The sequence below is a fragment of the Camellia sinensis genome, chromosome 3 (assembly GCF_055761805.1).
Source record: "Camellia sinensis isolate YWXY chromosome 3, ASM5576180v1, whole genome shotgun sequence".
Lineage (NCBI taxonomy): Eukaryota > Viridiplantae > Streptophyta > Magnoliopsida > Ericales > Theaceae > Camellia > Camellia sinensis.
The window spans coordinates 2,694,178-2,702,220 of record NC_138963.1 but is presented as its reverse complement, the minus strand read 5'-3'; the positions used below and the strand labels follow the sequence as shown (position 1 = coordinate 2,702,220).

General features: G+C 43.3%; 1 long non-coding RNA gene across 1 annotated transcript in view; it reads right to left on the bottom strand.

Moving 5' to 3' along the window:
• Positions 1-366: 366 nt before the first annotated feature.
• LOC145820894 (uncharacterized) overlaps positions 367-8,043 on the bottom strand; it is a 35,571-nt gene continuing 27,894 nt past the window's right edge. The window contains exon 2 of the long non-coding RNA XR_014362939.1: positions 367-697. This is a non-coding gene — a long non-coding RNA (uncharacterized LOC145820894). The remainder of the gene's footprint in view (positions 698-8,043) is intronic.

Genomic DNA, 8,043 nt, shown 5'->3' with positions numbered 1-8,043 from the left:
TGAAATGACATTAGCAATTATTATTCACTTAAAAATCAATAACAAAGACAGATCAGTAGTAGCACTGAGTTATGCCCCAACCTCTCCTGACTGATATCAGTTAGTGGTTACTCCAAATTAGACTTTTTTTCAATTTAGACAGACTTGAAAAGTTTTAAAAAAAAAGTTTTCAATTGACACACACAATACATACATACATACATACACACATACATACATACAATCAATTAATCAAAATAATAATAAAATCCACAATCCATGGAAGAGGAAGCTCTTACCAGGACTTGATCATCACTTATCCATTACTAAAACAACGAGTTCATCCTACTATAACATGCTAGACATTTTCCACACAAAAACAAAAACAAAAAAAATTGTTTTCCACTAAACAATTTTCAAAAAATGTATTCAACCAATGCAAACAAAGCATAATATTAAAAAAACCTCCAAAAAAATGCACATATACTGGCTGGAAGATAGTCTGGCATGACCGACACATGATGATATAGCTGGAACAAGCCAGAAATCAAGTGATGAACATAGGCGTTTCTAACAGATTCAATAACTATGCCCCTAATCACAGTGTGCTTACACAATTATTATCAAAACCACACAAAACCAGAAGGGTCATTGTCAATCACTCAGTTTTCAAGTCTTACAATTGGAACTTTCAAAGTAAAAACAATTGCTACCTCACCTCCTGTAGATGCGCCCTCGGGCCTCACTACAGTTCGGACTCAATTTGTGTCACGGTCCTGTATCTAATCTTGCAGAGTACAATGCAAGACCGATGAATCATCAAAGAGTCCAAATTCAGCAAATCATTTTTGAAAACAGATTTTTTTGAAAGAAGTGCCAAACATGGACTGCTTTGCCAGATACAGAGTCGCCACCTAAATATTTTAATTTGGGAATTTAGGAAACCCTGACTCGTTGCCTAAAGCCACGTGTCCGTCATCACCAAAGTTGTCTCGGCTCGGAAACTTGGGTACGATTGGGAAAGGTCACTTCGTGAGCACCCCCGCTCGCCCAATCAAAGATCGGCCTCTACTAACCATGCTATCTAGTTTTGAAAACATTACGCGTTCTTACTTCGGTTATTAGCCTAGATTTACTATGTGATGCGCACAGCATACAAGTATAGACTGGGTCACCTGAATTGGAACAAAACATTTTATGTTTGTTTTTGAAAATGGTTTGATGATGCTTCCAGCAAGTAGGCTAAGACGTGGATTTGTCACCCTCGGGTGGGCTTAGAAAACATGATTTTGCCACTATCTAGTGGGCTTAACACTCACAATTAATGAATTGTTCCAATTCAAATAACCCAACCTTCACCCACAGGCATTCAGGCAGATATATCACATAAGCACATAACCCCATGGTAAGCATGCTATCATGGCAGTCACCCACACATATGCAAGGATGCTAAAGCATAAATACTTACCGAGTACTCCAAGCCAAAACAAAAGCTATGTTAGAAATCCATGCATGATCCTAACTATACAGAAATGCGTAATGCAACACATGCAAAAATGCAACTACAATAGGCTCAGCTATTCTCAGATGGCATATGATGATGCTACAGCTAACATGTATTCAACTTGGAATTGAAATACAAATGCAGTTAGTATGATGCGCCGAGCCCGGTGCATGCAAAACAGATGAATAAATGCACACATGCTATCGTATTGCATGCTAATTGAAACATGCCCTGATCTAACCATCATAAGCTGGTAAATAAAATGGAGAAAGACGTGGGGTTGGAAGACATACATCACACACACGCACACTTATTACAGTTGTGCCCTCACTCAGAGGTTCCGAATAAATAATATACAATCCGAATAAATAGTACAGTCCGAATAAATACAAAATCCTAATTAATTAACAAATTAATCTAGGAAAGCAGGTAAATTGTCACGCAAATCCGTGGACCGCCTCAGCTCTGTTCCGAATGATGAATGATGCATGCTTAAGTTGCCTTGCGCGGAAATCCATTGCGATGCCCCGGTTTGCCTCTGTTTGTAATTGTTCTCGAAATGCTGTGTAAGGCTTTAGAAAGCTGTTGATCCTTGATTTGCTGCAACAAAAAGCAACAAAGGGGCATGACAAAGTATTTTCACATATGTATGCACGACTACTCTTCAGGGAGTGTAGTCCTCGATCCTCGTGCCACCAATCATGCATCTCGATGCATGATGGCCGAGGAGTCGATTTGCATGACTCAATATGGAATGAATGCACATGAAAACACAACAAGACCTAGACTCCATCATGGATAATCCGGAGTGTCGGCGACTGGGAATTGAGACACGTTCCGTCACTTAGAGTACGAAACGTCCCTCGTTTCCCGTGCTTAGGCTAACTCCTATCCCAAACACAATGTGAATGAGATGGCATGCACAATGCGACTAATATACAACCTAGCATACACAATGTTATGGAATGGCATAAACAATGCACGATGTAACAAGGCATACACAATGCTCTAATATACAACCTAGCATACGCAATGCAATGAATTGAAATGGCATACACAATGCATAATGGACTTACACCAATCATGAGTGGACCTCAGCCACACTCACATCAGTGGCCATTAGATGAAAATGAGACAACCGAAATGCGTGCACACATGCACGCATACCGAGGACCGAACCTAAGGCATCAAATGCCACTCTACCAAAGCATGGCAAGAGATGCAAGATGGCATACAAACATGTGATTTCCATAACTGAAACATGATGCTAAATGGTCCCGAAACATGGAAATATGGCACCCGATGCATGAAATAAGCCCCGAAACTCAAAACTAGGCACATGTATTGACTTATAGCTATGCAAAACAAGCATTATTTGACTATGAAGCACAAAGACAGAGCCAAGGCAGTCCCAAAACATGCACATTTCTAGTTTGAAGCATGGCCAAAAAGTGCTAACATGATGGACTAAAATAGCATGCAACATCGACTAGCAAACATGGTTTACATGGCATGTATATGAAGCGTATGAGAACTCATCAAACCAGCCAAAAACAGTGAATAAAACATGCCAAAATATGCCCAAATAACCACTGAAATGTAGCCAATGCATGCAAAAATGATGAGCTCCTTTAGAGGGCCATGCAAGGGGTTATTAAACACATACAAGATAGACATGAATCATGGCAAAACCACCTCTGGAAATGGATTATGACAGCCCTAAAACTCACCAAAAAGGGCCTGAAATTGATCAATAAAGCATGCAATGAAAGGTCCTCTTAAAAGGCCTTGAATGGGATTTTTCTACACATGCATCATAGACATAAAATATGGCCAAAAGGGCCTCGGAAAGAGCCAAGGCAGGCCTCAAAACCCCCAGAATGAGGCCTGGAAAGTGACTTCAATGCATGCAAAATAGGGTTCCTTTGGAAGGCCAATAAGACCGCCAATAAGACCACCAAACAAGACAAGGAGAGAGGGGGTCAGCCCCTCTGATTTTGGCCCTCAAAAATACATCCAAGCCACTGAAAATCCACTAGATTTCAGTGGCTAAGAGGCCAAACTATGGCCAATGCAAGTGCTCTAATGCATAGCCCTAATCATGAAGGAATGAAGCATGCATAGGAGGGAGATGACCCCAAACAGAAAAGAGACCTTAAACAATGTTGAAGAGGAGATTAAAAAAAGATCTTTTTCAGTTTATGACAAAACTCAAAAATGTCTACAAGTAAGGCTAAAATATGATGCAAAAATATCCCTAAAAGAGAGATAGAGGATAAGGGGTAGTAGATGACTCCAAACAGCAAAGTGCCCTTAAACAAAGTTGAAGAGGGGTTCAAAATAAGACACTTCAAAGTTCAGGTCGAAGCCCAAAGATGCTTGCAAATAGGGCTAAATAATGAAGCAAAAGAATACAAGAAAAGGGGAAATGGAGGCTTACCCTTGTAGCACAGCAATGCAGCAGCTTTTGGTCCAAGATTGTGAGCTCTCAACCTCTGAAAATCAGCTTCAAGGAGCTGGAATGGATGGTGGAGGTGGTAGGCTATGGGTTGTAGTGTGAAATGGCCAAGAACAAGGGTGTTTGGAGGCTTGGAGTAGAGAGATGGAGGGTTGTATGCATATAACTCAGCCCAAAACTTCTAACCCTTGCAAATGGAAGAGAAGGGTTGAATATATAGAGGGAGAAGGCTATGGCTTCTTGGAGAAGCCAAGTGGGGGGGTCAAGCTTCTTGGGGAAGCTAGACCAAAAGGGTCAAGCTTCCTCAAGAAGCTTGACCAAAAGGGCCAAACTCCTTTAGAAACCAAGCAAAGGGGGCAAAACCACCTTTAAAGGGGCCAAAACAAGGACAAAACCTTCGAACAGTGAGTCAAGTGTGAAACAGCTGGCACAGCTGGAACAAACCCAGAGAGACAAAACTGGCCGACCAGTTTAAAAGGTTCAAGGTGGTCGGCCGACCACCTCCCCTAGCAGGTCGACCAGGGGTCAAAAGGGTCAAGCAAGATTGCTGGTCGGCCTACCCAGAAAGGTGGCCTCCCAGATGAGTAGAATACAGCCCTGTGGTGAAAAACCAGAAAATGTGACCCAGGAGAGAGAAAAACTAGCTTTTTAGAGGGGTTCAAAAGGGTCAAGAAGAATTACTGGTCGGTCTACCCATATTGGTGGCCTCCCAGATGAGCATAACACACTGTTGGTGTGAAAAATCAGAAATTGTGGCTCAAAAGTAAGAAAAACTAGCTTTCTGTCAGAAAAATCGGCTGGAGGAGAGAGAAAAAGAGGAAAGCTGGTTTTTCATTAGAAAAGGTGGCCTCCCACCATACCACCACCTTCCTAACCATGAAAATAGGGTCCCTACCGAAAATGGACCAAGACGGATGCAAAACGAAGGTTCGGGGGCCGAAACACACGGCCCGGGGCCCCGAAAACTGACTATGAAGCACCAGAGGTGGCGTTCGACCACAAAGTTGGTCTCTCGGGCGACAGTCTCCCCCAAAAGGAAGGAAACAAGGTGTGTGCCAAAAACTGGAGCAAACAGAGGTAGTTAAGCGGTCCCGAACCGAGGCACACGGCTGACGGCTCTGAAAAATCGGAAATCGGGCTCCAAACGGGAAAAATGGCCTATGACCACGAAACGTAGCCTACGGCCACTGAGAGATGGTCTATGAGACCTCTTCCTCCCTTCAGGAAGTGAAGATGGAGAAAACAGGACCTGGTTTGTAAACCGAGGCAAAGTACAAAAGAGTCCGGAAGTCTAGAGGCAAGGCTCGCAGCTGAGACTCTGAAACCTCAGAATGAGCACAATATGCAATATCACCAAGCGCTCAAATGGTGACGTCTGAGTCTTAAGGTCGGTCAAAAATGGGGTGTCTATAGTTGCCCCTCTTTGATAGAACTCGGAAGTCATAAGTGACGGGAGTGAATGTCAAAACCCGGAGACGACCCATTTTTGACAAGGCCGAAGACTTACTCAAACAGGCGAGATAAACAGATATGTGCCCGCGGGCGTGCCCGTAGGCAGGCGGCAAAATGCAACTGACAATGCAAGAAGCCAAAGGTACCTCATGATCATGCCAATGCAGCGAGCTGTAATGAAGCACATATTCACAATAGATGCAACAGTTTTAAGCAAGAATGCAAAGCAACAACTACATTTCATGTAGTTAAGAATGCGGAGAATTATTCAATTCTCGCCACGTCTCACACAGAGAAGATACAATACCTACGTGGTTCATCTGGTCGCACCAGCCTCAAATGAACTGTACATACAGTATCGTGCCTACAAAAGAAAGAAACTCAACAAGCACAACATAGTTAGCAACATTTGTTCAACGTGATATTGAATGCAGACAAACACGGTGTTGATGAAAAAGTGCATCGCAATGTGAGGAGAAACGCGCGTGGCAACACAAGTTAAGCATGAGGGTATGACAATACCCGTGAAACGTGCACAATAGTGGAAGTGGTGTGCATGAGAATGCAAGTGACGTGCATAACAATGCAGAACAAGTGTAAACTCGAATGCATGTTTGCCACAAAACAACGAGCAAAGAAATGCAAGTTTTTGACGAGGGCAACTCAATCGCGACCTCCGGTTTACCTCCCGGAGGGGTTGCAACATATTCAAAAAGGATACACCTCGCTCTTGACGAGTAACGATGAGACACGCATTGAAAGTTGGAGTTGCAGTTCCCGCGGAAGGCTTTCGCGACAAAAAGTGCACTTCTCTTGTACTTTCTCGGGTCCTGGGGACTCCAATCATCACCAAAATTTGCAGAGACCTTGGAGACCACCTTGGGAACACCACCAACCAGGTTTGGTCACAGGGGGAGGCCACCAACCAGGTTTGAGGGAGAGGGGTGGTCGGCCTACCAGAAAAGGTGGTCGTCCAACCCCCTAGCCCAAATCCAGGGCAGTTTGGTCTTTTCACTCTCATTTCTTTAAATCCACTCGGCCAAACACCTTTTCCTCACAACTCTAACTCCGAAATCAGTCCCTCTACCTTTCTAGAGCATTTTCCCTCTCAGATCTGCGCTCTATACACGTTTTCCAACGCCCCACGAAAAGTTGTTTCGCGAAATCTTTCAATTTTCTTCACTTTGAACCGATTAGATTTTGATTTCGGTGCTCCTTTCTTCATTTTCGCCACTTGAGGTGAGTTTGTCTCAACATTTGGAAGATTTTCTCGGGAGTTGACTTTTGTTGACTTTTTCATTTCCCGAGAGTTGACTTTTTCTAATTTTGGCTCATTTTGCTCATTTTTGCTCCTTTTTACAGATTTTTCGAAATGGCCGGTCACTTTCCTTGGGATGGAGGTCCTCCAGGCGCCGGAGATGATCCCGATATTATGGCTCTACCTCCGAGGGTTTGACCATTTATTCCTGAGAGGTACGACCCTTCGACCCATGTCCTCCCTCAGGCAGTTTTCTATCATTTTACTGATTTTGATGATCGAGCACCGTTGGATCTTTTGTTGCGGGAGCCGGAGTCCCACCTCTCCCATCAGGCACAGGAGGTATGTACTTCACTTTTATACTTTCTGCAATGTGTAATGTAGTCTGCATTTTTCATGCATTTCACACTTTTGCTATGCTTATCTGCTCACATAGCTTGTTCTGAACATTTAGCCTATGACACAGCATTCTGTTTGCATTTTGAACACACAACTCAATCACTTGAATTTCTGAACACGCAGCCCAGATATTGATTGTGAACACACAACACACACTTGTTGACAGTTGAACACGCAGCCCAAACTTCGAATTTTTGAACACGCAGCCCAGTTTTCTGAATGTGAACTCTCAGCACACACTTGGTAGACAGTTGAACACGTAGCCCAAACTTCAAATTTCTGAACACGCAGCCCAGTTTTCTGAATGTGAACACTCAGCACACACTTGGTAGATAGTTGAACACGCAGCCCAAACTTCAAATTTCTGAACTCGTAGCCCAGTTTTCTGAATGTGAACACTCAACACACACTTGGTAGAAGGTTGAACACGCAGCCTAAACTCTAGGTTTCTGAACACATAGTCCAAATTGAAGGTGAACACGCAGCACACACTTGTTGAGAGTAGAACATGCAGCCCAAACTCTGAATTTCTGAACACACGGCCCAAATACTTGATGTTGAACACACGGCTCAAACTTTGAAGTGAACACACAGCCCGCTGATTTTGAAATCTGAACACACAGCCCAAATACTTGATATTGAACACACAGCTCAAACTTTGAGGTGAACACACAGCCCACTGATTTTGAAGTCTGAACACACAGTCCAAATACTTGATGTTGAACACACAGCTCGAACTTTGAGGTGAACACACAACCCACTGATTTTGAAATCCGAACACACAGCTCAAACGTTTGACGTTGAACACATAGCTCGAACTTCCAGATGAACACACGGCCCACTGATTTTGAAATCTGAACACACAGCTCGAACATTTGACGTTGAACACACGGCTCAAACTTTGAGGTGAATACACAGCCCACTGATTTTGAAATCTAAACACATAGCTCGAACATTTGATGTTGAACACACGGCTCAAACTTTGAGGTGAAC